Below are 27,869 nucleotides of genomic sequence, written 5' to 3' on the forward strand. Positions count from 1 at the left end.
GGCCTGGAGAATTCCATGGACTTTTTATAGTCCATGGGGTCACAAAAAGCTGGACATGACAGAGCAACTTTCACTTCACTTTGGACCATTTATGTGTAATGTTACTATTGATATGCTTGTGTGCAACACCTTTCTCTTTGTTTTGAACTGGCTTATCTCTTTGCATTCTTTTTCCTATTAGACTATTTTTAATTATGTTTAATCCGGTCCCATCACTTCATGGCAAATAGATGGGGAAACAGTGGCTGACTATTTTTCTGGGCTCCAAAAATCACTGCAAATGGTGATTGCAGCCATGAAATGAAAAGACGCTTACTCCTTGGAAGGAAAGTTATAACCAATCTAGACAGCATATTAAAAAGCAGAGACATCATTTTGTCAACAAAGGTCCATCTAGTCAAAGCTGTGGTTTTTCCAGTGGTCATATATAGATGTGAGAGTTGGACTATAAAGAAAGCTGAGAGCCAAAGAATTGATGCTTTTGAACTGTAGTATTGAAGAAGACTCTTTGAGAGTCCCTTGGACTGCAAGGAGATCTAATCAGTCCGTCCTAAAGGAGATCAGTCCTGGGTGTTCATTAGAAGGATTGATGTTGAAGCTGGAAACTCCATTACTTTGGCCACCTGATACAAAGAGCTGACTCATTTGAAAAGACCCTGATGCTGGGAAAGACTGAGGGCAGGAGGAGAAGGGGACGACAGAAGATGAGATGGTTGGATAGCATCACCGACTGAATGGACATGGGTTTGGGTGGACTCCGGGAGTTGGTGATGGACAGGGAGGCCTGGCGTGCTGTGGTTCACAGGGTCGCAAAGAGTCAGACACAACTGAGCGACTGAACTGAACTATAATTTTGCTTTACATTATGATGAATTCTTAGATAACTATTTATAGTATACATCTTTAAATACAGACCACCTTCAAGCAATATTAAACTTCATGGCACTTTGAGGATCATATAATAATACACTTCCATTTACCTCATTCTTGTGTAAGTACTATTCTTATCACTCATTCCTGTATATGTCATAAAACTACAAATACGTAATTTTTTAAGCTTTAAATAGTCAATTATCTCCTGAAGAGATTTAAATTGTAAGGGGAAAAGAGTCCTGTATTTGTTCTAGATTTATTTTCAATGAATTTCATTTCTTGTACAAATTCAGATTTCCACATGCTCTATTTCCTTGAGATTACAGGCTTTCCTTTGACATTTGCAGTGAAGCTCTGTTGGTAATTAATTCTTTAACCTTTTGCAGGGATGAGTAAGTATTTTACATTTGTGTATGAAATTCATTTCTGGTGGGTAGACTGTAGACTAACAGCTTAAAAAAATTTTTTTAATACTTAAAAGAAGTTACCCTTATTTTCCTCTGACATGCATTTTTTTCCACTGACAAGTCTGCTGTAATTCTTATTACAGAATAAGAATAATGCATCTTTTTTCTGTTTCTGGACTTCAGATTTTCCTTTTATCATTAGATTTAAGTAATTTAATTACGGTGTGATTTTGTGCAGTTTTCTTCATGATTCTCATGCTTTGGGTTCACTGAGCTTCTTAGAGCTCTGAGTTTTCACTATCAAACTTGAGAAATGCCAGCCAATATTCTTTCAGAGCACTTTAGCATTATCTCAATACAATGCACAACAGTTAACTGACAAAGTCAGAGACGGATGGGTAATGCTCATGATTACAGTGCATTTACATGCACACAAGTCATGTCACTCAGACTGATGCAGCAACAGGTGATTCATCACTGTGAACTGCAAATCATGGTTGCCAATATCAGTAATGGGGGGGAAAACAGTGACAGTGACTAAAAAAGGTAGATAATCTATGCCGTATTCATCTGATATTAAAAAGATTGTTGCTTTCAAACCTATTTTGGGGGCTGTTGCATTGGTTTTGTTTCCCTCCAACCTTCTGTACCCATTATAGAAAACTGGAGATTTTCATATCAAGTAAAGGTTTCCTGAGACACATGACTTTCATTACCCAAACCAGGCTAGTCCCAGGCAAACTGGAATGATTTATTACTCTAGGGCCAAGCTTCTCGGAGCCTGTCTGGAGAGCACCAAAGCTAACAAACCATGTTTTCACCCACCTCCCCAAGAGAGTTGATTCACCTAAGGAGAGGATTTGATATGGACGGCAGGAATCAGTATCACACAGTGGGAAGAGAAGCTCAGTAAAAGAACTCAGTAAGGGAGAGAGAAAGAGAAGAACCTGTGTTACGAACTGGAATCCATGTGGATGAAGTTTTGACCACAGTAGTGGCCTCCCCTGTTCTGATAAATCAACTATATGATGGTCCGTTTAAGTGGAATTTATTATTGCACTGATGGAAACCTGACAATAGCAACTCTAATCCCCAGGAGACTTTAACTTTCATATACTTCTAGCACAAAAAACAGTAAAGATAATTTTAAGAGAAAGGAAAAGAATCCATATTTTTCAACAACTGAGAGACAGGATTTGAATGGACAGATCAGAAAGTACCCAGAAGTTTGAATCATATTTCCACCAGTGTCAGACATATAAACTGTTATCAGTAATAAGACTATGCAATGTGAAAAAAAGAAAGGCCAAAGACTATGACAAAAATATTCTGCCAAAATTTACTGTTTCAGAGAGCCAAATCATGGTAGAAATTCAATGTACTGACATGTCTGTAATTTTTACTCTAGTTAAAAATAAGCATATTAGAGAAATTGATGAAGAGTAAAAAGATGGGAATTACAGATTTTCAGAACAAGGTCAACTGTGATGAAGATGTTTCTAGTAGAACGTGGAAATTCAGAAGACACAGAGAATGAAGAGATAGGAAAAAAACTTAGCACACAAGTATGAGTAATTACTAGCTCTCTGCTGCTACAATTAGCAAACTGAAGCATACTCTGAATCTCTGAAAGTGATCTCAGTAAGTTCCATAGAAAAATTTATTTTATATCTTAAAAGTTAAAAGATTGTGAATCTAGGTATCAAAATGGTAACACTGTTCATGGCAGAGAGATGATTAGATGATAAACTACATGTGATGTGCATTCAATTGAATATGTAGTTAAAGGGAAAATTGGCTTTTTCATACCAACTTGGCTGTGGATGAGAGAAGGTGAGAGGAAGTAAGGAAGGAAGCAAGGGAGGGAGGGGAAAAGTTCTTTAAAAATTGTTCAATATGGTTTTTATGAGCTAGACTATGAAAACAAAGCTTTTGAATAAAATATGAAGGCCATATTGAAAAATGCAGAGAAAAATTGGGAATAAAGTAACTTTCTAAGTGTCAATTCCAAAGTAACAAACGTTGGGCAATTTTGGAGATGTGTTAGATAAAAGAAGAATCTTGGGGAGGGAAGAATAAATGCTTTAATCCAACTGGTGCTCTCCAAGCACATTCATCCTTGAGGCCAGGCAAGCCCATGCCATGGAAAATGTTCATGTCTTCCAAAATTGAAGAGAACGAACCTGGGCAATGCCAGAGAGAGGTTTGCTCCAAACTACCCAGAAATCAAACTTCAGAAAGATGCAACAGAAACTATGCCTTTGGAAAAGGATCAATCCCAGATTAAAGACTTTTGAGTCATTTTATTGCAGAACACTTTTCCTCCCTACAGAAGAGTGATAGGGAAACTGCACTGATCTTTACCCCGTCACTACTCTATTAAGTTTTGCTTAATATGAACTATTCAGCCAAAATGGACAAATTAAATATATGAAGTCCTCAATGGGTGATGAGTGGCAATGCCAAGTCACGTCCTCCTGGGTGACTGTTGAGGATGACTTCACCTATTTTCTAGTTGTCACTCTGCACAAAGTCAGCACTGTGAAATGTATGGGTCTATAGAAGGCAGATTAGGAGGAACTGAAATTAGGAAAATGCAGCAGCATTTTGGACATAGATTTACTTAGATCATGGAAAGAAGAACAGTCCCAATTGGCAGCTGGCGTTGGACATTATTAACAAATTGAACAAATATTAACAACATTGTATTTCAACTCAAAATAGTCCCTGCTTGAGACAGACATCATGGCAGAGTTAAAGGACTGCAAGAACTGGAAGCTGGGTGTTCAGAATCCCAATCTCAGTTCTGTTAACAGGACTAAATTCATCAGTGAATGTCTTTAGACCTCAGTTTCTCCACATACAGGACTAAATTCATCAGTGAATATGTCTTTAGACCTCAGTTTCTCCACATGGAAAATGAGGGATTGGGTTCAACATGTAATTCAATGTAACATAAATCAAGTGCCTCATATGCTCCAGGAATTTTACTGGAATAAGAAATTGTTAGGATTCTAACCATTTGGGGGCTCCTGTTACAATTCTCCTTAAAGAGGGATCCTCACCTTTTGTCTGATTGATATGCATAGAATGTATTACTAGGGAAGAAAATTATCAGACTGTTTTTTCTAAACTTTTTTCAGAGTACTATACATTCTTTATAATGCCTAACTGGGAGGATCAGAAATATATGGAAAATAAATAGCACCCATGGATATAAAAAGAAAACTAATTCATTCCATCTTAAGTATTTTTTCACATTATATATTTACTTTTAAAATATGGACATTTATATATTTTTAACTTAGTATTTTCTGAAATATTCATTCATGAAATTAAATGCTTTTAGAGATTCATAATTCATATTGTATTTCATATCTCTGATTACTTTTAAAGTAAGAAATTTTAACTTTATTTAATCAGGTATTCACCCAAATTAACACTGGGGAAAGTTTTCTTCAGGAGAACGTTTGAGAAAGTTTAAATTATCTCTAAGTTATCCCCTTATTTGAAAGTGGGTTGTATCTACAATTTGGGCTTCTTTCTACTTAACTTCTTGTGAGAGTTTGTCTTTTGCTGTAGTGTACCGAGGTGGACATCTCATCTGCTCCATTATGGGAACCAGGCTACTCAGGGTGGTAGAATTAAGGGAAAGGGCCCCTACATTATTCTTAACTGAAGGCAGACTAAGGGAGGCTGAAGTTTAAAGTCCACGTAGGAATCTATTGTATTGGGCAAAAAACATCTTTTTTACAACGGAAAGATTGAGAATAATAAGTAATTCAGCCAAAATAAAACCAAGATTCCTAACCAAAGTAGTGCTACCAGGAAATGACCCTTCATATTCTTGCTTTCCAAGCCTTCAGTCTCTATTAAATACATATAAAACTCTTTTAGATAATCATTTACTCTTGCAAGTCACCACCTTACTTCACCAGGCCCCAACAATAGACAAACTCAAATGACAGTCATCGCATTGCCCCAGCCCACTTATGTTTTCATCTTCCTCGCACCGCAAAGAAGAAAACAACCATGGAAATAGCAGACCACAGTTAAAATAATACTCAAAATTATCCATATTATTATTTCTGTCAAGAAGGAAAATAGAGACATCAACTAGGATAAGTAGCACTGTCTGTCAGTACATACTCAATTTCTCAAAAGAGTCTGATATCTAGTTCATGCTGAGCTTAAAGCAGAGTACCATTTCTCTGTCTTTTAGCTTTGAATAACACTTAAATTCTTTACTGTGGCCCCTGTCTACACTAGAGGGGGTGGCCTTGTACTAATCTGATCATGCCACACATGCTCTTACCATTTTTAAATCAACCAGTGAAATAATTAAATCACCTCCCTGGTATCTTACAGACAAAACAATCATTTCAATGATTTTAATATAATTTAACTGTTTATTGTGTCATTGTATAAATGTTATGAATAAAAGAGGAACTTATGTAGGGATAACAGAAAACTGCGACTTCACTGTGTTGCCAGTCAACAATTTGCTGTTAACAATTACTATATTCATTATTTAAAATCAGACTCTGCTAAGAAACCCAACCTCAAGAAAAAATATTTTGAATTTAATATCACACCTCACACTTAGTAGCAAAGTTATGCTAACAACCATAGTCCAAGTAAGCCTTTGAATACAATAATTCAATTTGGTATTAGGAGGTTGCCTAAAAAGTATGGTGCAGGGACTCAATCAGTTTCCGTGCTATTAGAAATTCAACATTACACAAGAAACACAGCTGTTAAAACACCACTCAAGGCGATGAGATGTAATAATATAGAAACTAACCTGCCAATAGAAATAGTCATTTCCTTCTTCTGGTTGAGTCTGGGGTTGAGGACCAAAGAGGTCACAGTTAAGCAGAACTAAAGACTCAACGAAGAACATGCCGTTTCCACCTGCTCTGGTATTTTCAGAGTGTGGCTTTAAATTCTGTCCTCAGGTATCTCCCCAGCTTGCCTCAGGTTCTAGGTACCAGCCTGCAGCTGGACACACCAGATGCACTACTCTGGCATCACTGTTCTTGATGAGAAAGTGTGGGGAACTTCCTAATCCTGTAAAATGTGAAAGGGACAAGGAACTCAATTAAATAAGCAACATTCAAAAATTGTTTGGATCCTAGGTTTTAGACATCTAACCAAAAAGAATGATTGTCCATCTCTTGTGTAACTTAGGTAAGAAGAAGATTCTGTAAATAATTTTCTCAGAATGAATGATTACCCTAAGAGATCAAAGGTAGCTGAAAAAGAATAAGAAATCTTGAAGGAATGAGGTATTAACAAATAGTCAAGGAAAGAAGTCAAGTAATAATAAGAAGTTGAGTGTTAGGATTTATAGTAATCTCAGAGGCTTGTTGAGGACAGTTCTGATTAAGTCATTACACTGCCACAGATGTTGAACTGTCAGAGCAGATTCACTGAGAAATTCCCTGGGAAAAAGGAGCTTTGCAAAGAAATACAAAAACAACCAAAATTGTCTAAGAGAATCCTAACTGAGTCCAAGAAAGCAGGAATCAGAACTCTTGAAACTTTTTGGATTCAAGAATATTACTCAGCCATTAAAAAGAATACATTTGAATCAGTTCTAATGAGATGGATGAAACTGGAGCCTATTATACAGAGTGAAGTAAGCCAGAAGGAAAAACACCAATACAGTGTACTAACGCATATATATGGAATTTAGAAAGATGGTAACAATAACCCGGTGTATGAGACAGCAAAAGAGACACTGATGTATAGAACAGTCTTATGGACTCTGTGGGAGAGGGAAAGGGTGGGAAGATATGGGAGAATGACATTGAAACATGTAAAATATCATGTAAGAAACGAGCTGCCAGTCCAGGTTCGATGCACGATACTGGATGCTTGGGGCTAGTGCACTGGGACGACCCAGAGGGATGGTATGGGGAGGGAGGAGGGAGGAGGGTTCAGGATGGGGAACACATGTATACCTGTGGCGGATTCATTTTGATATTTGGCAAAACTAATACAATTATGTAAAGTTTAAAAATAAAATAAAATTAAAAAAAAAAAGAATATCACTTGCTACTTCCAGAAAACTACTCCAAATTAAAAATTTTCAAGCTTCTTTTGCATTAGTTCAAGCTTAGAAAACATTCATGTATTCCAAGTCCACACCTACATAACTCCAAACATTCAGCCAGACTGGAGTGATGCCTAGTATAATTACAATAGGCAATTAAGTTTAAGAACCATATTTCTAGATGATAACCAAAATTTTTATAATAACTTAAAAGCAGAAATAACTCTGTATCTTGATTCATTTAGCTCTTATCTATGAAAAAAAGATATTTTTATTGATGGAGTCATGATACTTGGCTTAAGAAAAAACCATATATTCTGAAATTCTGCTTTCAAGATCCCCAAAAAACTTGTCTTACTCTTGGGACAAATGCAACTTAAAAATTTATCTGGACTTTCCTCCATAGACTTTGCACTATGAATCAGTTGCAAAACTAATGCTCTTATAATCCCACTCCCCAATGATATGGGTGTCAGTGTCACAGGAGCCTCCTCTCAGGTCAGCAACAGCAGGTCTGATTCATGGAGCTTCCTGGTCGACAAAGAGGAACGGTATCATGAACACAAATAAGTCATTACCTAGGTGAATTAACCTGCCATAATCAGTGGGTGATTCAGTCCTTTCACAGCTGAATTCTTATAGATTCCATCTCTATCCTCTCAATCTCAACAGATGTTCAGACTCTCAGATTACTACTGCTGAGGTCATCCTTTCTCCCAAGCACTGTCTCCTTAGCTGTATGGAATCCCAGGTCAAGTTCTCTGCTCTGACAAAATTTATGTTAAGGCACACTTAACTTCAGCTACCAAAATCTCCATGTTCTCATGCTCACATGTGAGAGATTTTATTTATTCAAATCATTTAGCAAATTACTATTGGATATACACAGCTATAGATGAAAGGTTTGTATCCCTTCAAAATGCTTATGTTGAAAACTAGCACCCAAAATGATGCTATTTGGAGGCAGGGCTGTTGTGAGGCAACTAGGTTGTAAGAGTGGAGTCCTCATGAATGGAATTAGTGCCCTTGTAAATGATACCCCAGACAGCTCCCTCACCCTTTCTGCACTATGAGGACACAGTGAGAAGACCACTGTCTATGATTCAAGAAAAGGACTCTCATGAGACACTGAATTGGCCAGTGTTTTGATCCTGGACTTCTCAGCCTCTAGAACTGTGAGGATAAATTTGTTTTTAAGCAGTCAATGGTATTTTTGTTAAAGCAACCTGAATGGACTAAGACATCTACTGTATGACAAACATGTTCCAAGTCTTAAGGATAGAACATGCATTGTCATGAACAGTAAGGAGGTCAGTGTGGCTGGAGCACTGACAGTAAAAGCAGGTGGTTAGTTATGGCTTATTTGTGTTACAGTTTCTTCAAATAATGCCAAGTCACTGTTATTATTCCTTCAAGCACAGCTGAAGGACAACTGCAGCACACTGTCTGTCCTCATGCCTGGACTGTTACAGTACAATTTAAATGTTTTTACTGGAAGTCTGTGGAATTACTACAAGGTTTTCCCTTTGGAAGTGAGACATGACCTCAACTCAAGAACTTTTAAAACTCAGTTCCCTCTGTAAGCACTTTTCTCCATTAGGGCTCACTCCTTCACAGTCTTCAATGTCTGAAAGTCATTGTAGCAAATATACTTATAATGAGAGTACAGATAACAAGAGATTGCTCTGTTTGTGGTGTGTGATCCCACTGGAAAATATATGCATGTATAGCCCTAGGAAGGCTAACACACTGCCAGTTTGAAACTTTTATCTTAGTCCCTTTTGCCAGACATTTTTCTGTTTTTTACAGATTTCTCTGCTAATGCTATAAGAAAGGTAAGTACCCTCATCCTCATTTATAGTTGATAAAGCTGAGATAGAGGGAAGCTAACAGATTTGTTTAGTGTCTTCTTGGCAACGAACAGGGATTCTGATCCTAGCTCTTAGCCTACAGGTATAACCAATTAGATAACCTGTATAGGAAAAGCAACCAAGCCAAACCAACCAACTAAACCAACAAACAAAAGCCCCTTGAATTCTAAGATTTCATCACCATTAAAATTAAAATAACTGATTCTGGGATTATTGAGTAGAGACAAAGGGGCTTCTATCATGAGTTGGGTAGGGCCAACCATATCAGTATCAGAGTGGACCTTATCCTGCCTATTCCCAGATGCTACTTCAGAATATTCAGTCATTTTCACCACAAGTGGTAGAACTTCCATCTCACACACACACACACACACACACACACACACACACACACACACACACACACGTACACCCCCCAAAATGTGTGGTAATCCCTTATTTTGTATAGATAGAAAAGAGGTGAACAAACTCAGTATCTTTCTCTTCTGCTGGGCCTGGATTTTCTTGAATATAGATAGTATTTAAATAACATTACAAAAATGTTCCGAGCTTTGGAGATGGAATGGAGCAACTCCACTGCTGTTTGCTTGCTGTCTCTAAGCTGAGACACATCAGAGAAGAGGTAAGTGAAAACAATGTGGGGAGGGACTGTTCGGGTCCTCCCAGCCCGTCAGAGGCTTTCCCACACTCTAAGGGCACATTTTAGCCAACATTTCACCTTCTACTCAGTACTAAAACCAGGTCTTCAAATGGATATGGAGGCTCAAACAATGACTCGTGTATAATGTGAAAAAATACAAACAATGAACATTCATTGTAGAAAAAAGGGGAATGAAAATAAGAATAAAGCAAACATTATTTCTTTTTTTTAGAAACAAAGTGAGAGAGATGAACTATTTCAGCTGGAGGAATATGAAACAAGCAACTGCCCAGAAGCAGATTTGTATAGATGATTGGAGGTCAAAGGCATAGCACTATGGGGAGGGAAACTTGCACCACAAAGGTAATTAGGCGTTGAGTTGACAAAGAGCACTAAGTGTCAGAACAGAAGTTTTCAATCTACCTTGAAGTCCTTAGGGAAATACTTTTTGAAGAATTATTGCACAAACTTGTGACTTCATTTTGTGGGTTTAATGAAACATGTTTGCATTCCCACTTTAGTCATATAATTCAGCAGGTCACTAACGTAACAGGAAGTCTATTACAAGTAGACTGAAAGGAATTGAGAAATTATTAAAAAAAAAAAAAAGCAAAACAACAAAAAAATGTGTTCAAGAATGGCTGTCCTTCCCCGTCTCCTCAAATTTCAGTATTGTTTAAATAATGCTGTATTTGAAACAAGTAAGGCAATAAAGTAATAATAATACTCTACAGAGTGCGTAATGAAAGGTCAAGACACTTCATTAGTTGGGACCTGGTCTAAATTTTTGTCTTATAAGATGAAACCACATTAAAATATTTTATATTAATAGTTGACTGTGCTTCAGAGGGAAAAGTGTTTGGATTTCTACAGAAAATGATTTTATTTTAGTAGCTTGAAACATCATCCACTGGAAATCAAAACTGAAGTTCCTAATTTACAAACTACTCATAGAGATTACCTACCTATATCCACATTGTTCATTTGGTACTAATTCCTCTGCCTCCAACCACATTCTCAGAGAAGATAAGAACAGAAGCCTGACAGGGCATACTCTTGAGAAGACCCCCTCAGCCCCCAGAGCCAAAATAAACCACCAGGGAGACACAAACTTGTTGTTGGATGTAACATGCTGGGGATGTAACATGCTGGGAGGTAACATGCAGGCAGGCTGACAGTTAGACAGAGAGGGCCAGGGGGAGAGAGATGGACAGGGAGACTGAGATGGCAGGGCAGCATGGATAAGAGAGAAAAAAATTGCTTTTACAATGAAAAATTGGTGTAAGAGTGAAAAATTGGTGTCACCAGGAAGTTCTGTGATACAAATAATAGAAGAGGGATGCTGATTTTAATAAAGTTGTGGAATACATACTTCTATATTACTTTAAATATTTTCAAAATAGATGATTAAAGTCATGACTATGTGAGTTTTGGCTTACCAGCAAAAATAAGGATCTGTATCTGTGATTACGTAAACTGTTCCAGAATATAACTTTACTGAGTATCTTTTCTGTGCCAAATACCACAGGCTTTTGAAGTAACTGTGGAAAACTGACACTGTTATCATTCCCTTCTGAGGGTAAATGGTAGGAAATGCAGTCTTGTTTTGTTTCAGTGAATTTTTATCCAAGTATAAGCAGCACTAAGAGACCACAAGATCCAGGAATCAGCACATGGAAACTTCATAGCCTGGGTCATGACATACTGGTTGTCCAGATAATGAAACTGAAACTTGCAGTGGCAACTGCAGGGTGATCAGTGAGAGAAGATCCATTCCACTGTCTAGCATCTTAAGGGAGAAATAGACTGGGAGGAAGGTGTAAGTTAAAACTGTAAATTAAAACTGTAAGTGTGGGTTCACTCCGTCACATTATAGACCAGATTGTCTCCATAGTGACACAACTGTCTGAAGGAAAGGAGGGAATGCTGAGAAAGAATTTCAAACAGATTGTTCTTGAGGCTCAGTGAACAAGAAACTGTGGTCAGCTAAGTACATACATCCCTTCCTTCCCAGTGACCCAAGTCCAAATACAGGTCCAGTGGACTTTCTTGGGAGCTTCACCTCCCAGTACTGATTACCACCAGAAAACCTCTCTTCACTCATTGTAGATACCAGAGTTTCAAAGTGTTTCCTGTTCTCTGAAGGATGATGCTTTCTGAAAATGGAGAAAATCAGTTTCCTATCAATAAGCATAACAAAGCAGGGATCCAAAATTACACACATTTGAAAAGGAAGGTCATCTAATGTACTTTTACTTCCATCCATGAAAAGGTAACAGCCTCACAAAAAGTTCTCCCATCCTAAGTGAGTGAACTGAAAAAAATTTCTGAAACAGCTATTTTCAGATAATGGACAATAGGTAATACAGGATTGTGATCAGTGACGAAGGGAAACAAGCAAACCAAGCCCTAAAATCACCCCAGTTGTCGACCTGGTGATTTCCAGGCACCTGCATAAAAAGTGGGAATCAACAGAAACCCTGCCATTCTTAGAGAATTGTGTCCAAAACTCTTTAAAGGAATAAAACAAAATCTGTCATTCAATAATGTAAAAATCACACATCCAGCATACAATTAAAATAAGTAGAAATGGGAAGAAATAGGCAAATGTGACTGGTAACCACAGGAGACAAAGAAGAAAAAGCAAAAACGGAGTGAGTGGACAAGGGATTTACACATATGTTCAAGTATTTTAAAAATAAACATAATGAGATAAATGGACAATATAAAGAAGAATGAAATGGAACTTCTAGATATGGAAAATATAATATCTGAAATTATGTCACTAAATGAAACTAAAAGCAGATTTAACTCTAAGGAGTAAAAAAAAAAAAGAAAAAGAAAAACAGTGAAATTGTAGGTGTAATAGCAGGCATCACACAAAATAAAAGATTTTAAAACAAATTTACCGAATGACAAGAGTCTTAGGACATGTGACATACATCAAGCAGTACATGGAACTGGAGTCTTAGAAGAGGAAAAAGAAAAAATAATTGTTGAAACTATTTAAAACAAGTTGAAAACTGTAATAAAATTCTATACACGAGATAAAAAATTCTAAAGCAACCAAAGGAAAAAGAGAAATCGCACGTAGAAGAACAAAAAGGTAAGAATCACTGCAAACTTACTGTCACAAATAACGAAGGTCAGCAGAGAGACAATTTTATAGGGTTAAAATGGAAAATTTTCTATCTAAAATTCTATATCCAGCAAAAATGTTGCAAAACATTTTCACTTCCAAATTAGTTCTTTCAAGTTCAAACATCTTTAGGAACCAACTGAAAATGTGTACAACCATGAAGAAATCATTATTTTTTTAAATATATTCAACATCAGCTATAGTACACACAGTTTAACTCCGTTATGAATGTAAAAACATTAAAACCTTTCTTTGGACTATTGGAGTCTCATTTTGTTGGAGTATAGCAGCTTGTTAGAATGAAAAAATGAATTCTGTGTGTACTACAACTGAAATTTTCTCATGGGTTTCTTAATTTAGTAAAAATATAGTTTAAACTATGACTTCAATATTTTTATTTTATTACCATCATAAAACATACAGTTTGGGAATTTCCTGATGGTCCAGTGGTTAGGACTCTGCAATCTTGCTGCAAGGACTCTGCAATCTTGCTGCAAGGACCTGAGTTCAGTCCCTAGTTGGGGATCTGGGATCCCACAAGGCGTGTAGCACGGCCGAAAATACAACAAAACAAAACAAAAATACAGTTGATCCTTGAACAACACAGGTTCAACTGTGCTGGTCCACTAATACACAGATTTTTTTTCAATAAAAATACTGGAAACTATTTTTGGAGGTCTGCAACAATTTGAAGAAACTTGTAGATGAACTGCACAGACCAGAAATATTGAAAAAATTAAGAAAAAGTTAGGTATGTCATGAATGTAATATATATTATACAATGTGTTATTTTCATGCACTGGAGAAGGAAATGGCAACCCACTCCAGTGTTCTTGCCTGGAGAATCCCAGGGACGGGGGAGCCTGGAGGGCTGCTGTTTATGGGGTCACACAGAGTTGGACACAACTGAAGCGACTTAACAGCAGCAGCAGCGCAGACTACTTCAAATTAAGTTCTGAGGGATCAAAAATTATACATGGATTTTCTACGGCAAGGGGCAGGGTGGTCAGCGCCCCTAACCTCTGTACTGCTCTAGAATCAACTGCAATTTCACAGTCAATGTTAAACTTTTGAGCTAAATTTATACTTTCAATTATGTAACTTGTTTCATGTTCAACAAAATGAGATTCCAAAATTTTTTTTCACTGTGTGAACTGAATAAAAGAAACAAATTGTTATTAAAATTAACTAATTTTCTGGTTGATGCAGCTAAAGACATTGATAAAAACTGGCCTCATTCAAACTCTTGGCAAAATTCTTCCAGTGAAACAACACAGTAACATTAGGATGGAGCACAAGACAACCTGAAGGAAAAATGAACAAAGCTGGTTTAGAAAAGCAGTTTAGAAAAACAGTGACTAAATAAAAGGACATGTGCCACAAACTGACATTTAAACCCCCTTCTGCTGTCTTATATGTAAATTTATCATCTTTGGCTAGAGTCTTCTTAGGATACTTACTTTTTAAAAAAACGCTGACGCTTCTTCAGCTAATTTTCATGGGGTCAGTGATATCACTACTACTCTTAAGGCAGGTGGAAGATACTTCCTGTAAGGAGCACACACACAATCAACTCTCTTTAAAAGAAACACAATTTAATCATCTAATATTTTATTAAATGTAAACTTTTCAGGTTTTCTGGCTCTGTGTTGCCCAAAAGATTCATTGCCAAAGGGGAAAATGTTTAAGCCGTAAAATAGCTGAAGGTTTATACCACAGAGTTTGTGGCAAAATCATCCTAGCTAGTGTTCAGGCTACTCTTTGCAACACTGCACACGGGAGGAGCATTTATCTTCTGCTTCCCACATACACCTCGTCGCAGCTGCTGTGTAACTGCCCACGGGAGTCAGGAGCTGAGGGAGTACGGCTCACACGAAGTTCCAGTCACTTGCTTCAGTCTGAAATCACTCTGCAAGGCCAATCCAGCTCCAGCGCTCCTTGTGGGATCAAGTCTCTCTCATCACTGCCTCACAGTTCACCTTGCGCTTTCTCCACTTTCTTCCTAATAAAAGCTGCACTCAAATGTTCCTCTCCAATCTGCTTCCCAGAGATCTTGAACTAAGACCCAAGAGTCTTTCTGGGATCCAGCATACCACATCTCTCAAAGGCTAAAAAGAAACTGTGCAGGTGTAGGCTTGCCTGAGAGCTGAGAAGAAAATCTGGGTAAGTGTTCATGGAAGCTGCCATGCAGGATACTGAGGTGCAAAGAGGTGTTTGGGCCAGTCAAGGCTGCCGTGAGCACAAGAATGCATAGGTGGTAGAGCGCTGAGATCTAGAGAGACCTGCTGGGAGTTGGAAAGAGTAACATGCATGCTTTCTACTTAGACTTATGAGTTCAGTTTGCTGACTGCTGTACAGAGGGTTTAGCAATCTCTTATGTGGAAAGGGAGAAGAATACAGATAGGTAATAATATAAGCTTACAGAAAATAAGAGCGATATTATCCAAAGAATGCTATGTTTGGTTGTAAAGCTTTAAAGGGTGATTTTCTTTAAGCCTTGTGATGCTACAGTTTGCGTGAGAGAACGTGTCCTGTGTTTTCAGAAGCTATACTTATTAGAAAAGGGGTATTCAGAAAAGGCCTCTCCTTGCCGCTATCATTCAGAAAAGGTCCTTCCCTTGCAGCAGCCATCAGAGATTAAGGCATCTCAGGCTTAAATAAGACATCCCCATCCACAGCTCAGAAACTTTCACAGGATCTACAAAGAGAAGAATTGCTCTGAGCCCGTCTCTGCCAGTTTGTTTCAATTATCTGTTTCTATGTAACAAGTCACCTTCAAATTAGTGGCTTCAATCAGCAACAATTATCATCCTGGCTCAAGAGTCTGGATTTGCTGAGCTTACCTGGGTAGTTCCTTCCTTATGCAGTATGAGCTGTGGCTGCAGTCATCTGAAGGCTCAACTGATTTGGAATGTCCCAGATGGTGGCAGTTGGAGCTGCCTAAAGGCTGGGATTTCTTGCGGGGCTGTCAGTCAGAGCACTTTGATCTTCCTTTATATGTCATCTTCAAGTGATTCACTTGGGCTTTCTTAAAAGTCTGGTAGTCTCAGGATAATCAGACTTCTTCTATGGTGACTGAACCCTAAGAATACAAAATTAGAAGCAGTCATGTCCTTTTAGGTCTCAGGACAGGAGTAATATAATAAATAACACTTATGTCACATTCTATTAAAGCAAGCCATCAGATTCAAGAGGAGGGGACCAAATGAGACCTCCAGGAGTCATTCATTCCTGGTCACTGATGTAGAGATTACCACAGCTTCCCAATATTTCTATTTTCAAACTGAAATGTTCACAGTGGTTATCCTGTCCCTCTTTCTTCATTGGACGTTATGTGTGAATTTAGTCTCTGGATTAAGAGGCAGATGTGAAACTTATGCAGAAACTGTCATGCAATGCTGAACTTTGAGACTAAGCCAAATGATAGGAATTCAGGTCGCCTCCCTTAGGGAGGATATTTTGCACATTAAAAGAAGGTAAATATCAAAGTAATGTATTAGACAATACATATTATGATGTTAATATAGTATAACATAAAATATATCCTATAATACACAAACTATATAATACATATACCTTAAATATATACTTTATTATCATATACAATATATTAATATAAATAATATTAAGAATATTTTAGAGATAATGTTCTTAAAATTGTTTGAATTCTGAAGAAAATTTTTAAGGTAAATTTTGTGAAGGAGCCTGAGCCTGTGCCTGATAGGAATCTGCTTTCTGACTTCAGACTATACTACAAAGCTACAGTAATCAAAATGTTACCAAATTTGCAAGCCCATGTGCCTGACACACAGTGAGGCCCATCAACACTAAACAGAGTTTGGAACAGAGAAAGGTTTATTACAGATTCATACAAGGAAATGGGTGGCTCATGCCCTAAGAACCCCAAAGTTACTGAAAGCTTTCAGCAGTCCCTTTACAAGCAAAAGGTGAGGGATGGGAGTGGTTGGTTGTTGCAGACTTCTCCATGTCAGATTCTTTGTTCTTGAGGTCTGGTCATGGTCAGGTAACTATATTCCTGTAAATTTCTACCAGATGACTGTTATTCTCTCTCCTGAACAGAAAGGGCAAAGTCCCAAGGTGTGACTTTTACCCTCCAAGGTCCCAGTCCTGTCTCAGAGGAGACAGATCTCAGCTGGCAGCTCCTTCAGGGACAGGTTCCCACATCCTCCCCAGCTGTCATCCCTTAGGGAGCCAGGCACCCAACCCAACTGGCCCTTAGTCTTCTCAGGCTGCCCAAAGCAGGAGACTAGGGCTCACAGACTGTAGCCCATACAGACAGCCGCCGCTATTAGGTTGTAGAGACGGGGACAGGGGAGAGGCTCACCGCTGCCTCAAGGCCTGGGCCAAAGCTAGTGGAGGGCCTTAATGAGAGGCTCTGGAGTCCTGCAGGATGTAGTCTCTAGTTTGTTCCCCAGAGCCTCTAGTTCACTCACTGGCCCAAGGCTAGGTAAGCTGGCAGGCCTCCAGGAGAAGGCCTGAATCTGCCTCTTACCTCACTTTGCACCTGATGACCACCACACTACCACCCCTTGGCTGAATCATTTTCCCAATGGTCCCTCATTGACAGTTACCACTGGGCAAGGCCCACTGCAGTGCTGAACAATAGCTGAGCAGGACAACTAACGGTCACTCACTGACAGTTGGCTGCTTGTGGGTGGGGCCCACTGAGGCATCGACCAATGGCTGGGCAAGACCTAGTTGCCTAGTAACAGGATGTGGAGTAAATTAGGCATAGCAATGCTACATGCCCAGGGCTGTGCTCTTCCTGTTCTGTTACAAAAACAGTATGGTACTGGCACAAAACCAGACACAAAGATCAGTGGAATAGAGTAGACAGCTAGAAATAAACCCACACATTTTCAGTCAATTAATCTATGACAAAAGAAGCAAGAATAGAAAAAGGGAAAAGATACACTCTTCAATAAGCAGTCTGGGAAATTTAGACAGTTACATGTAAAAGAATGAAATTAGAACATTTTCTCATACCATACACAAAAATAAACTCAAAATGGATTAAAGAGCTAAATGTAAGACTGAAAACCATAAAACTCCAAGAAGAAAACAGAACACTCTTTGACATAAATTGTAGCAATATTTTTTAAAAATCTGTCTCCTAAGGTAAAGAAAACAAAAGAAAAAATAAACAAATGGGATCTGCATAGCAAAGAAAACCATTGACAGAATGAAAAAGACAGCCTACCAAATGGGAGAAAATATTTGCAAATCATATACCTTATAAGGGTTAATATCCAAAATATATAAAGAACTCATACTGTCTCACAACAAAAAGCAAACAATTCTATTTAAAAATGGGCAGGGGAGCTGATAGGCATTCTTCCAAAGGAGAATTTCAGATGGTCAATAGACATGTGAAAAGATGCTCAACATTATAATAAGAGAAATGCAGATCAAATAAGTATCCCCTCACATTTGTCAGAATGGTTATTATCAAAGATACCACAAATAATAAATGTTGGTGAGAATGTGGAGAAAAACCTTTTTTCCTATGAAGAAACTGTTTGTAGGAATGTAAATTGGTACAGCCATTGTGAAAAACAAGATGGAGGCCCCTCAAAAAACTAAAAAAGGAACTGCAATAAAGATCCAGAAATTTCATTCCATGGTACATATCTGAAGAAAACAACACTAATTCAAAAAGATACATGCATCCTAATATTCATAGCAACATGAATGACCATAGTCAGCAACAGATGATCAGTCCCTCAACAGATAAAGAAGACGTGGTGTGTATATACACACACACCCACACACAAATGGAATATTATTCAGGCATAAAAAGAATGAAATTTGGGGATTTCTCTGGCAGTCCAGTGGCTAAGACTTCGTGCTTCTATTGCAGAGGGCACAGGTTTACTCCCTGGTCAGGGAACTAAGATTCCACATGCCATCTGACCTCATAAAAAGGAAAAAAAAGAATGAAATGGACCTAGTGGGTATTAGTGAACTAAGTCAGAGAAAGACATATACTGTATCTTATCATTTATATATGGAATCTAAAAAATAAAAAGATGACTATAATGAAACAGAAACAGACTGACAGATGTAGAAGAAAAAAAAAGTAGTAGTTACCAAAAGGGAGAGGTAGGAGATACGGAGGTACCAACTATGTACAAAATAAACAAGCTACAAGAATATATGCTAGAAAAAAAAAAGAATATATGCTAGAGCACAGGGGGTGAGAGGGTAACAGGCAGGAAGGCCAGAGGTCCCCAAGTGGCAGGAGGAAATAAACTCCACGTGGCAGATGCTTTTTTTTTTTTTTTTACTTCTCTACACAAATTTAAAAGAGGCTTTTAATTCTGTGTTGAGGACACCTGGTTCTTCCTTGAGCTAACCAATGCAGTTTGTTTTTTTTTTAATGGAAATGTTTTTCTTAAGCTGTGTAATGAAACTATGTATTTGCTTTGGAATCTGCCTTTCTTCAAAATGGTTCTGCCTAAGACTAACTTTTTTTCTTTTCTCAAACCTTAGGCTGATAATGGCTCAACAAACCAGCATTTATGTCAATTGTTTTATGGCCAGGGGATGACACATCTCTTGCCATCCTATCTCAAAAATGCATATTGTGGGAGAGGGGCCTGGTAAAACTCCCTCAGCCTTGAGGTGTCTTTCTTACCTGACTAATAGCTTTCTAACAGACATAAAACACCTTGCTAAAAACTAGCAAAGGCGCATTCTTTCTGTCCCCTTTCTATGTCAGAAGCTTTCCCTATCTCTGTTATACTTTAATAAAACTTTGCTACACAAAAAGCTCCAAGTAGTCAAGCCTTGTCTCTGACCCTGGATCGAAATCCTCTCCTCTGGGGATAGGATACGAATCCCAGCATAATATACGGCTTGCAGCAGCAATCTTTCAGGAATATATCCAAAATTTTATAATAACCGTAATGAAATATAAGCTATAAAAACTTTGAATCACTATGCTGTACACCTGAAACTAATACTATCAATGAATTACTATCAATGAATTTTAAAAAGAGAAAAAAAGATACAGATTAAAATTAGATAAGGGGGACTTACCTGGCAGTCCACTGGTTAAGACTCCATGCTTCCATGAATAAGAATTCATGCTTATGAATTGGAGCAAACTCTGGGAGATAGTGAAGGACCGGGAGACCTAGCATGCTGCAGTCCATGGGGTCATAAAGAGTTGAACACAACTTAGACTGGACAATAACAACAACTCCCAGCTCAGGGGAGATAGGTTTGATCCCTGTTTTGGGAACTAAGATCCCATATGCCACATAATGCAGAAAAAAAAAAAAAAATTAGCCAAGGAAAAGGAAGAATCTAGAAGAACCATCAGATGCAGATTTTGTCCTCTCCCCGTGGACTGATACAGACATTTAATTACCCTAGCAACAACGAGAGACAACATGCACAAAGTATTACCAACCCACAAAGTTCATCTGAGCCGGGTGTCCAGAGTTTTTATTCAGGATCAGTCATTTAGAAAAGGAGTGACACGGCTGACCTTAGTTACTTAGTCTCTCAGATGTCAAACTGCTGTCAAGTGTACCAAAGCCCCAGGTAAAAACTGAGCTTTTATCAGTCACAATATTCCAAAAACTCAGAGGTTAACTTCTGGGAGCCTGGCAAGGGTCAAACCTTTCTTTGGAACATGCAGGTTTTAGACAACCCAGGCCTACTGAATTTATCCTTTACTCTAGAGAAGCACATTCTTTCTTGCAATCCAGAAACTGGTGGGGCCTAACAACAACAGAGGTAGCATTAGCAATGACAACACTTACCACGTACCCACTACAGGTGCTACAAACATGAGAGCAACTGAGGATGCAGACATAGGACAGTTAATCTCAGGTCTGGCTAGAGCAGCCTTCAGGTACCCAGGATGAAGTGGAGCCAGCATGACCATGGCAGGCATTTGTGAAATATTCTAAAAATGTTTAAAATGGCTATAGAAAGAGCTACAAGCCTGGCCTTGTCATGGAGGGCACTTCTAGTATGTCACCAGGAGCTGCTGATCTCTCCCCAGGGGGCCGTATGAGTGTGGTGATCATAGAAGCCTGTTGCACTAGTGTGATCCCCTCATCCCAAACCCACAGGGTTAAGGCAACACGAGTGAATGAGTGAATGGCACAGAAACGTTTATAGCTGTAAATGCTTACATTTAACAAGAGGAAAGATTTTAAGTCAACAACCTAACTTTATCTCTTAAATATCTGGGGAAACAATCTAAACCCAAAGCAAGCGGAAAGAAGGAAATAATATAGATTAGGGAAAGTTGCCTGAAAAATACAGTACAGGAACTCAATATCATTTCTCTTCCAATTAGAAACTCAGCAGTGTGCACTCAGTCTTAAAACATTTTTCCAGGCAATGAGATATAATTATAGACAAACTAACCTGAATGAGAAATATTTATTTCATCTTTCTGGTTGAGACTGGTGTTGAGGTTTGAAGAGGCCACAATCTTTTTTAGCTCAGTTCCCAGGACTGAAAACTCAGTGGAGAACAGGCCTTTCCCATTTGCTCTGTTATTTTCAGAGTGTGGCTTTAAATTATGTCTTTGGAGGTCTCTCCAGCTTGCTTCAGGTTCTGAGACCATCCTGCATCTTTACAAACCAGATGGACAACTCTGGCAACTCTGTTCTTGATGAGAACATGTGAGGAACTTCCTGTTCTGTGAAATGAGAAAGGAACAAGCAGCTCAATTAAGAAATCAGAAAGTGATTTGATTCTACTTTCAGTATTCTGAACATGATGGACTAAATGGAAAGACGGCCTATCTCCTGTAGAGTGCTTAGTCACTCAGTCAAGTCTGACTTTTTGTGACTCCATGGACTGTCGCCCACCAGGCTCCTCTGTTCATGGGGATTCTCCAGGCAAGAATGCTAGAGTGGGTTGCCATGCCCTCCTCCAGGGGATCTTCCCAATCCAGGGGTCAAATTCAGGTCTTCCACATCACAGGTGAATTCTTTACTGTCTGAGTCATTAGGGGAGCAACAGTGAAGAATTTCCTTCAAAATAAATGATTATCCTAAGGAATCAAATATAGAAGAAAAAGGCAAGAACAAGTAATTTTTAAGAGTTGAGATAAAAAAATATGAAAGAAAAGAAGATAATAATGAGAAGCTGAGTAAGACTTTATAGTAATTTCAGAAGCACTGTAAAAGTTGGTTGAATGATACAGTTCTAATCAAAAGTCATTATACTACAACAGAAGTCAAATTGTCAAAGCAGAGAAATTATGCACCTTAAAGGCAAATTTTACTAATCATTAATTTAGGATACAAGCAAACAGAAAGCATAACTTCTATCTCTGGAAGGGTCCAAACTACCATATACACCTCCAAAAAACAGATTTTTGTTCTAGGATGTATTCTGGCTTCAGAGTTAGAGATCAGTGTTCACTGTGCATGATGGACATGTGCTGTACAAGTCAATTCTAGGGAGCCATTTAAGTCTAGAGCTTCTTATCTTTATGTATTCCATCAGTCGTGCAGAGAAGGAACCTACAAGACTAACTTCTGTTCTCTAAGTTTTGCTCTATAATCAGTAAATTTCAAATTTCTTCACAATAAGAAATGCAAAAATTCGGATAGAAAACATTCTCAGATGAGAACTTCTTTGGTTATCTTTGTTAGTACAAAGATCTTTGTATCTTTGTTAGTATTTCCTAGAGGAAATTTACATTGAGGGTTACATAGCTGCTGTTAATTTTCATTTTGCAGGGAGCTGCAGAAAATGAACTGCAGTGCTGAGAGCAGTGGGGGAATGAGTCAGCATATGTCAGATCACTCCCAGATGCACTCCTCAGACACCATACTGTACAAGTTCCACATTGTGGAACTTGGCTTCTTTTAGGTCACCTGGTCAAAGACAATGACATGCTTCTGAGCATGCATGAAAATGGATGTTGGGCTCAAATGAGAATGTTTCTGATCCTCACCTTTCTGAACTATCCTCTGGACTCATAATTCTTCACAGTTTCAAACTGCTTTTTATACATTTCCCAGCTCTCCGTTTCTGATCCATATTGAGGACCAAAAAGGCATGCAATGCGATCAGGGAAAAAGGCTAAAGGCAGAAAGCATGAAAGATGGAATGATCTAATTTAGAGCAAATTAGAAATAGAAATGATACAATCAGTTTGCATCTGATGAAATTCAAGCATGTTTCAATATATGCATTACAGCAGACTTCAATGAGGCAGAAAATCATGAACAATGCAGACAAATTAGAGGAAGCATGATACAGAGATGTGCCAATGGCCCTTGATATCCAAATTTTCAGACTTGGATTATATATACTATCTTCTCAAAAGAACACAAAAAGCTCAAACATATACAAAAATTTTATATATTATATAAGTAAGATTAAAATATACTAAAGGAAATAAAGAGGAAAAAATTTTTAAATCTGTGATATAAAAGATACAATCCATATAAAAGATACAATAATGATCAAAAATTTAAAATTTAACAATATTTATAATTAGTTATGTTAAAAATAACTCATAAAACAGTAAAAATTACACCTTGCATCAAGTGAAAGCTATATTCGCCTACCATTAAGAAACTCTTACGTATCAATAAAAAAGGTGTGAAAGTGCAAGTGTTAGTCACTTCGTTGTTTCCGACTCTTTGCGACCCCATGGACTGTAGCCTGCTAGCCTCCTCTGTCCATGAAATTCTTCAGGCAAGAATACTAGAGTGGGTTGCCATTGCTTTCTCCAGTGGATCTTTCCAACCCAAGGACTGAACCTGGGTCTCCTGCATTGCAGGCAGATTTTGTACTCTAAGCCACGAGGGAAGCCCATAGATAAAAAGATGAACATTATATATGAAACCATTATATTTTCCCTCCAAAACCTGTTTCTCCAACAATTATCCCAGACTCAATGAATAACAGTTTCATCATTCCAGTTAGATTGGGCCAAAAAACATCAAGCAGTTATGAAACTTCTGTTTCTCTCATGCTCATTTCAGGAAATCCTACACACAACAAAATCTGCAGAGTATATGTGCAATACATACTGTCTGTTTGGTGTGTCTAAATGAACCTGAGAACAACAGAGTTCAAAATCTTGGTACTTGTTGGCTTCAGCATAACTAGAAAGAGTTATCACTTGATATTTTCAGAAAACATCTCCATATTACCATATTTCAAGCTTTCTTTCCATTAGCTAGAGCTTAGAAAACATTCCAGCTCCAAAAATTCAACTGGATTGGAGTAAAACTTGTATTCATAATGAACACTATACTTTGAGAATTATTTGCATAAATGATAATCTCAATTTCACAATAACGAGAAAACAAAAATTACTCCGTATTATGTTTAATTTGGTTCTTGCTATGAACTAGATATTTTATCATGGAGCCCATGATACTTGGCTTAGTTTTCCATAGAGATCGAACTTATGTGTCAAATGTCATGCAACACTATTCAGACTTTGAATTTAAAATCTAAGGGTCAACTGAGATAAACCATATATATCTATAATAATACATATAAAAATTACAGTGAGTTAATAAGCATTCTAGAGAAATGCATTTAAAGTGTTTATCCCATATAAATACTTTCAAAATAAAGCAAAACATATTAAAAATTAATTAAAATGTAGAAGAAAGAGTTGTCAAACAGGTCACTTATACTGTTATTTAATTTTTCTTGCCAGTCTTTAACCTCAAGTCACATGCTTATTATAATTTTTGAGAGCTTTGATGTTTGTTTCTCAAAGCATTCAGTCCAGTATCTTAATAATGGCAATGGCAACTTAAGAACTTATGTAGACTTTTCTCTACAGAGTCTGCCAATTGAATGAAATGTCAAACAAATCCTCTCATGATCCCAATCCCTGGGATATGGCTGCCAGTATCACAATAGCCACTATATTCAGAGGCCAGCATCAGCAGGTCTGATTCACAGAGATTTCTGGCTAATAATGGGGGAAGACACCATAAACACAAAGACGTTATAAGAAGTTATAAATTAACCTATTAAAATTACTGGGTGATTTAGTCTTTACATAGTTGCTATTTTATCATAGAATCCATCTCATTTCTGACAATCTCAACTAATGTTCACTAACTCTTACTAAGCTCCCAGGCCAATCTTTTCTCTAACAACCACCTTTTCAGCCATAGGCAATCCTAGGTCATCTTCTCTGCCCCTACAGAATATGCAATATTAAGTAACATTTAATACATTTAATGGGCTTCCCAAGTAGCTTGAATGGTAAAAAACCTGCCTGCAATGTGGGAGACCTGGGTTCAATTCCTGGGTCAGGAAGATCCCCTAGAGAAGGACATGGCACCCACTCCAGTATTCTTGCCTGGAGAATTCCATGGACAGAGGAGCCAGGTGGACTACAGTCCATGGAGTCGCAAAGAGTCAGACACCACTGAGTAACACTTTCACTTTCACTTTCAATACACTTAATAGCTGCAGCTACCTAAATCCTTTTCCCCAACACAGAATGAAGAAATTCTCATTCAAGTAATTCAGCAGAATTGACAGAACTGTTCTAAATTTGGGGGACATCTCCAAGAACAGTGATGAGAGAGTGACTTAGAGTACTAGGATCAAAACCAGGGTAACAATAACTACTGGAGAGGAAATGTAGAAAGAGACCCTCTTGCAGTGTTGGTGGAATGTAAATTAATTCCGCCACTATGGAGAATAGTATAGAGATTCCTTGCAAGATCAGATCAGATCAGATGAGATCAGTCGCTCAGTCGTGTCCGACTCTTTGCGACCCCATGAATCGCAGCACGCCAGGCCTCCCTGTCCATCACCAACTCCCGGAGTTCACTCAGAGTCACATCCATCGAGTCAGTGATGCCATCCAGCCATCTCATCCTCTGTCGTCCCCTTCTCCTCTTGCTCCCAATCCCTCCCAGCATCAGAGCCTTTTCCAATGAGTCAACTCTTCGCATGAGGTGGCCAAAGTACTGGAGTTTCAGCTTTAGCATCATTCCTTCCAAAGAAATCCCAGGACTGATCTCCTTTAGAATGGACTGGTTGGATCTCCTTGCAGTCCAAGGGACTCTCAAGAGTCTTCTCCAACACCACAGTTCAAAAGCATCAATTCTTCGGCACTCAGCCTTCTTCACAGTCCAACTCTCACATCCATACATGACCACAGGAAAAACCATAGCCTTGACTAGACGGACCTTTGTTGGCAAAGTAATGTCTCTGCTTTTGAATATGCTATCTAGGTTGGTCATAATTTTCCTTCCAAGGAGTAAGCCAAGCATAAAACTACCCTATGATCCAGCAATCCCACTACTGGGCACATACCCTGAAAAAACCATACTTTAAAAAAACACATGTACCCAGTGATCACTTCAGCACTATTTAAAATAGCCAGAACATGGAAGCAACGTAGATGCCCATCGATAGATGAAGATAAAGATGATGTGGTACATGTATACAATGGAATATTACTCAGCCATAAAAGGAACACATTTGAGTCAGTTCTAGTGAGGTGGATGCACCTAGAGCCTGTTATACAGAGTGAAGGAAGTCAGAGAAAAACAGCTACTGTACATTAACATATATATTAGGAATCTAGAAAAACGGTACTGATGAAACTATTTGCAAGACAGGAATAGAGATGTAGATAAAGAGAACAGAGGGCTTCCCTGATAGCTCAGTTGGTAAAGAATCCGCCTGCAATGAAGGAGACCCTGGTTTGATTCCTGGGTCAGGAAAATCTGCTGGAGAAGGGACAGGCTACCCACTCTAGTATTCTTGGGTTTCCCCTGTGGCTCAGCTGGTAAAGAATCAGCCTGCAATGCGGAAGACCTGGGTTTTATTCCTGGGTTGGGAAGATCCCCTGGAGAAGGGAAAGCCTCCAGTACTCTGGCCTGGAGAATTCCATGGACTGTATAGTCCATGGGGTCGCAAAGAGTTGGACACGACTGAACAACTTTCACCTCACTTAAGAGAACAGACTTGTGGACACAGCAGGACAAAGAGAGGGTGGGACGAATTGAGAGCGTAGCACTGAAACATACACATAACCGTATGTAAAACAGATAGTAAAAAATTCCTGTATGACACAGGGAGTTCAACCTGGTGCTCTGCAATAACCCAGAGGGGTGGGATGGGGTGGGAGGTGGGAGGGAGGTTCAAGAGGGAGCAGATATACTTATGGCTGATTCACATTGTTGTATGGCAGAAATCAATACAATATTGTAAAAAAATTATCCTCCAATTAAATTTAAAAAAAAACCCAGGATAGTAGGAATTCTTGTTATTTTCCTTCAAATAATATGAATTACTGTTCATGTTTCTTCAAGAAGAGCTGATATACAACTGCAGTGTGCTCTAGGCATAATATCAAATTTTAGGATTTTCTTAAAGGTATGCAATTTTATAAAATGCATCAACATATAAATCTACTGAAAGAATACTAAAACAAAATATATATGCTCTATAAATGAAAAATTTTATTACAAAATAAAAATAATTGAGTAAATAGTGTGTGATATATTACATAATTTTAGGTTCCATTGCAAAATGGTAACATGGATACCCTTGTTCAAAACTCAAAGAGAAGATTACTGAAAATTCTAAAATATAAAGATTTTACCTTTAAAATATTTATTACTTAGAAAATATAATAGAGGTAATAGCGATATATAAGAACATAAATTTTTAAGTTGTAAAAACTATTTAGACATAATTTATATAAAATAATGAATAAAATACTGTACTCTTATGACTTCTTGATTGATCATTGATTTTTTTGGCTTACCTTTCTGCAAATTTATTAGGTCATCACAATTTATAGCTTTAGCACCTTTACTTTCACATGGGTATAACTGAAAGCAATATGAGGTAGTTTTAGTAAATGTAAGATTATACC

General features: G+C 38.0%; 1 long non-coding RNA gene across 7 annotated transcripts in view; it reads right to left on the reverse strand.

The window, feature by feature from the left end:
* LOC139184202 (uncharacterized) overlaps nucleotides 1–27,869 on the reverse strand; it is a 41,690-nt gene that overhangs the window by 12,617 nt on the left and 1,204 nt on the right. For 2 of the 7 annotated variants that reach the window (XR_011567758.1, XR_011567755.1), the window contains exons 1-4: nucleotides 17,502–20,498; nucleotides 15,832–16,070; nucleotides 14,449–14,536; nucleotides 6,085–6,350 (exon numbers count right to left, since the gene is read on the reverse strand). This is a non-coding gene — a long non-coding RNA (uncharacterized lncRNA). The other 5 variants (XR_011567757.1, XR_011567756.1, XR_011567759.1 and 2 more) reach the window with 5 other exon arrangements.

This window comes from Bos indicus, chromosome 7 (assembly GCF_029378745.1).
Source record: "Bos indicus isolate NIAB-ARS_2022 breed Sahiwal x Tharparkar chromosome 7, NIAB-ARS_B.indTharparkar_mat_pri_1.0, whole genome shotgun sequence".
NCBI classification, from domain to species: domain Eukaryota; kingdom Metazoa; phylum Chordata; class Mammalia; order Artiodactyla; family Bovidae; genus Bos; species Bos indicus.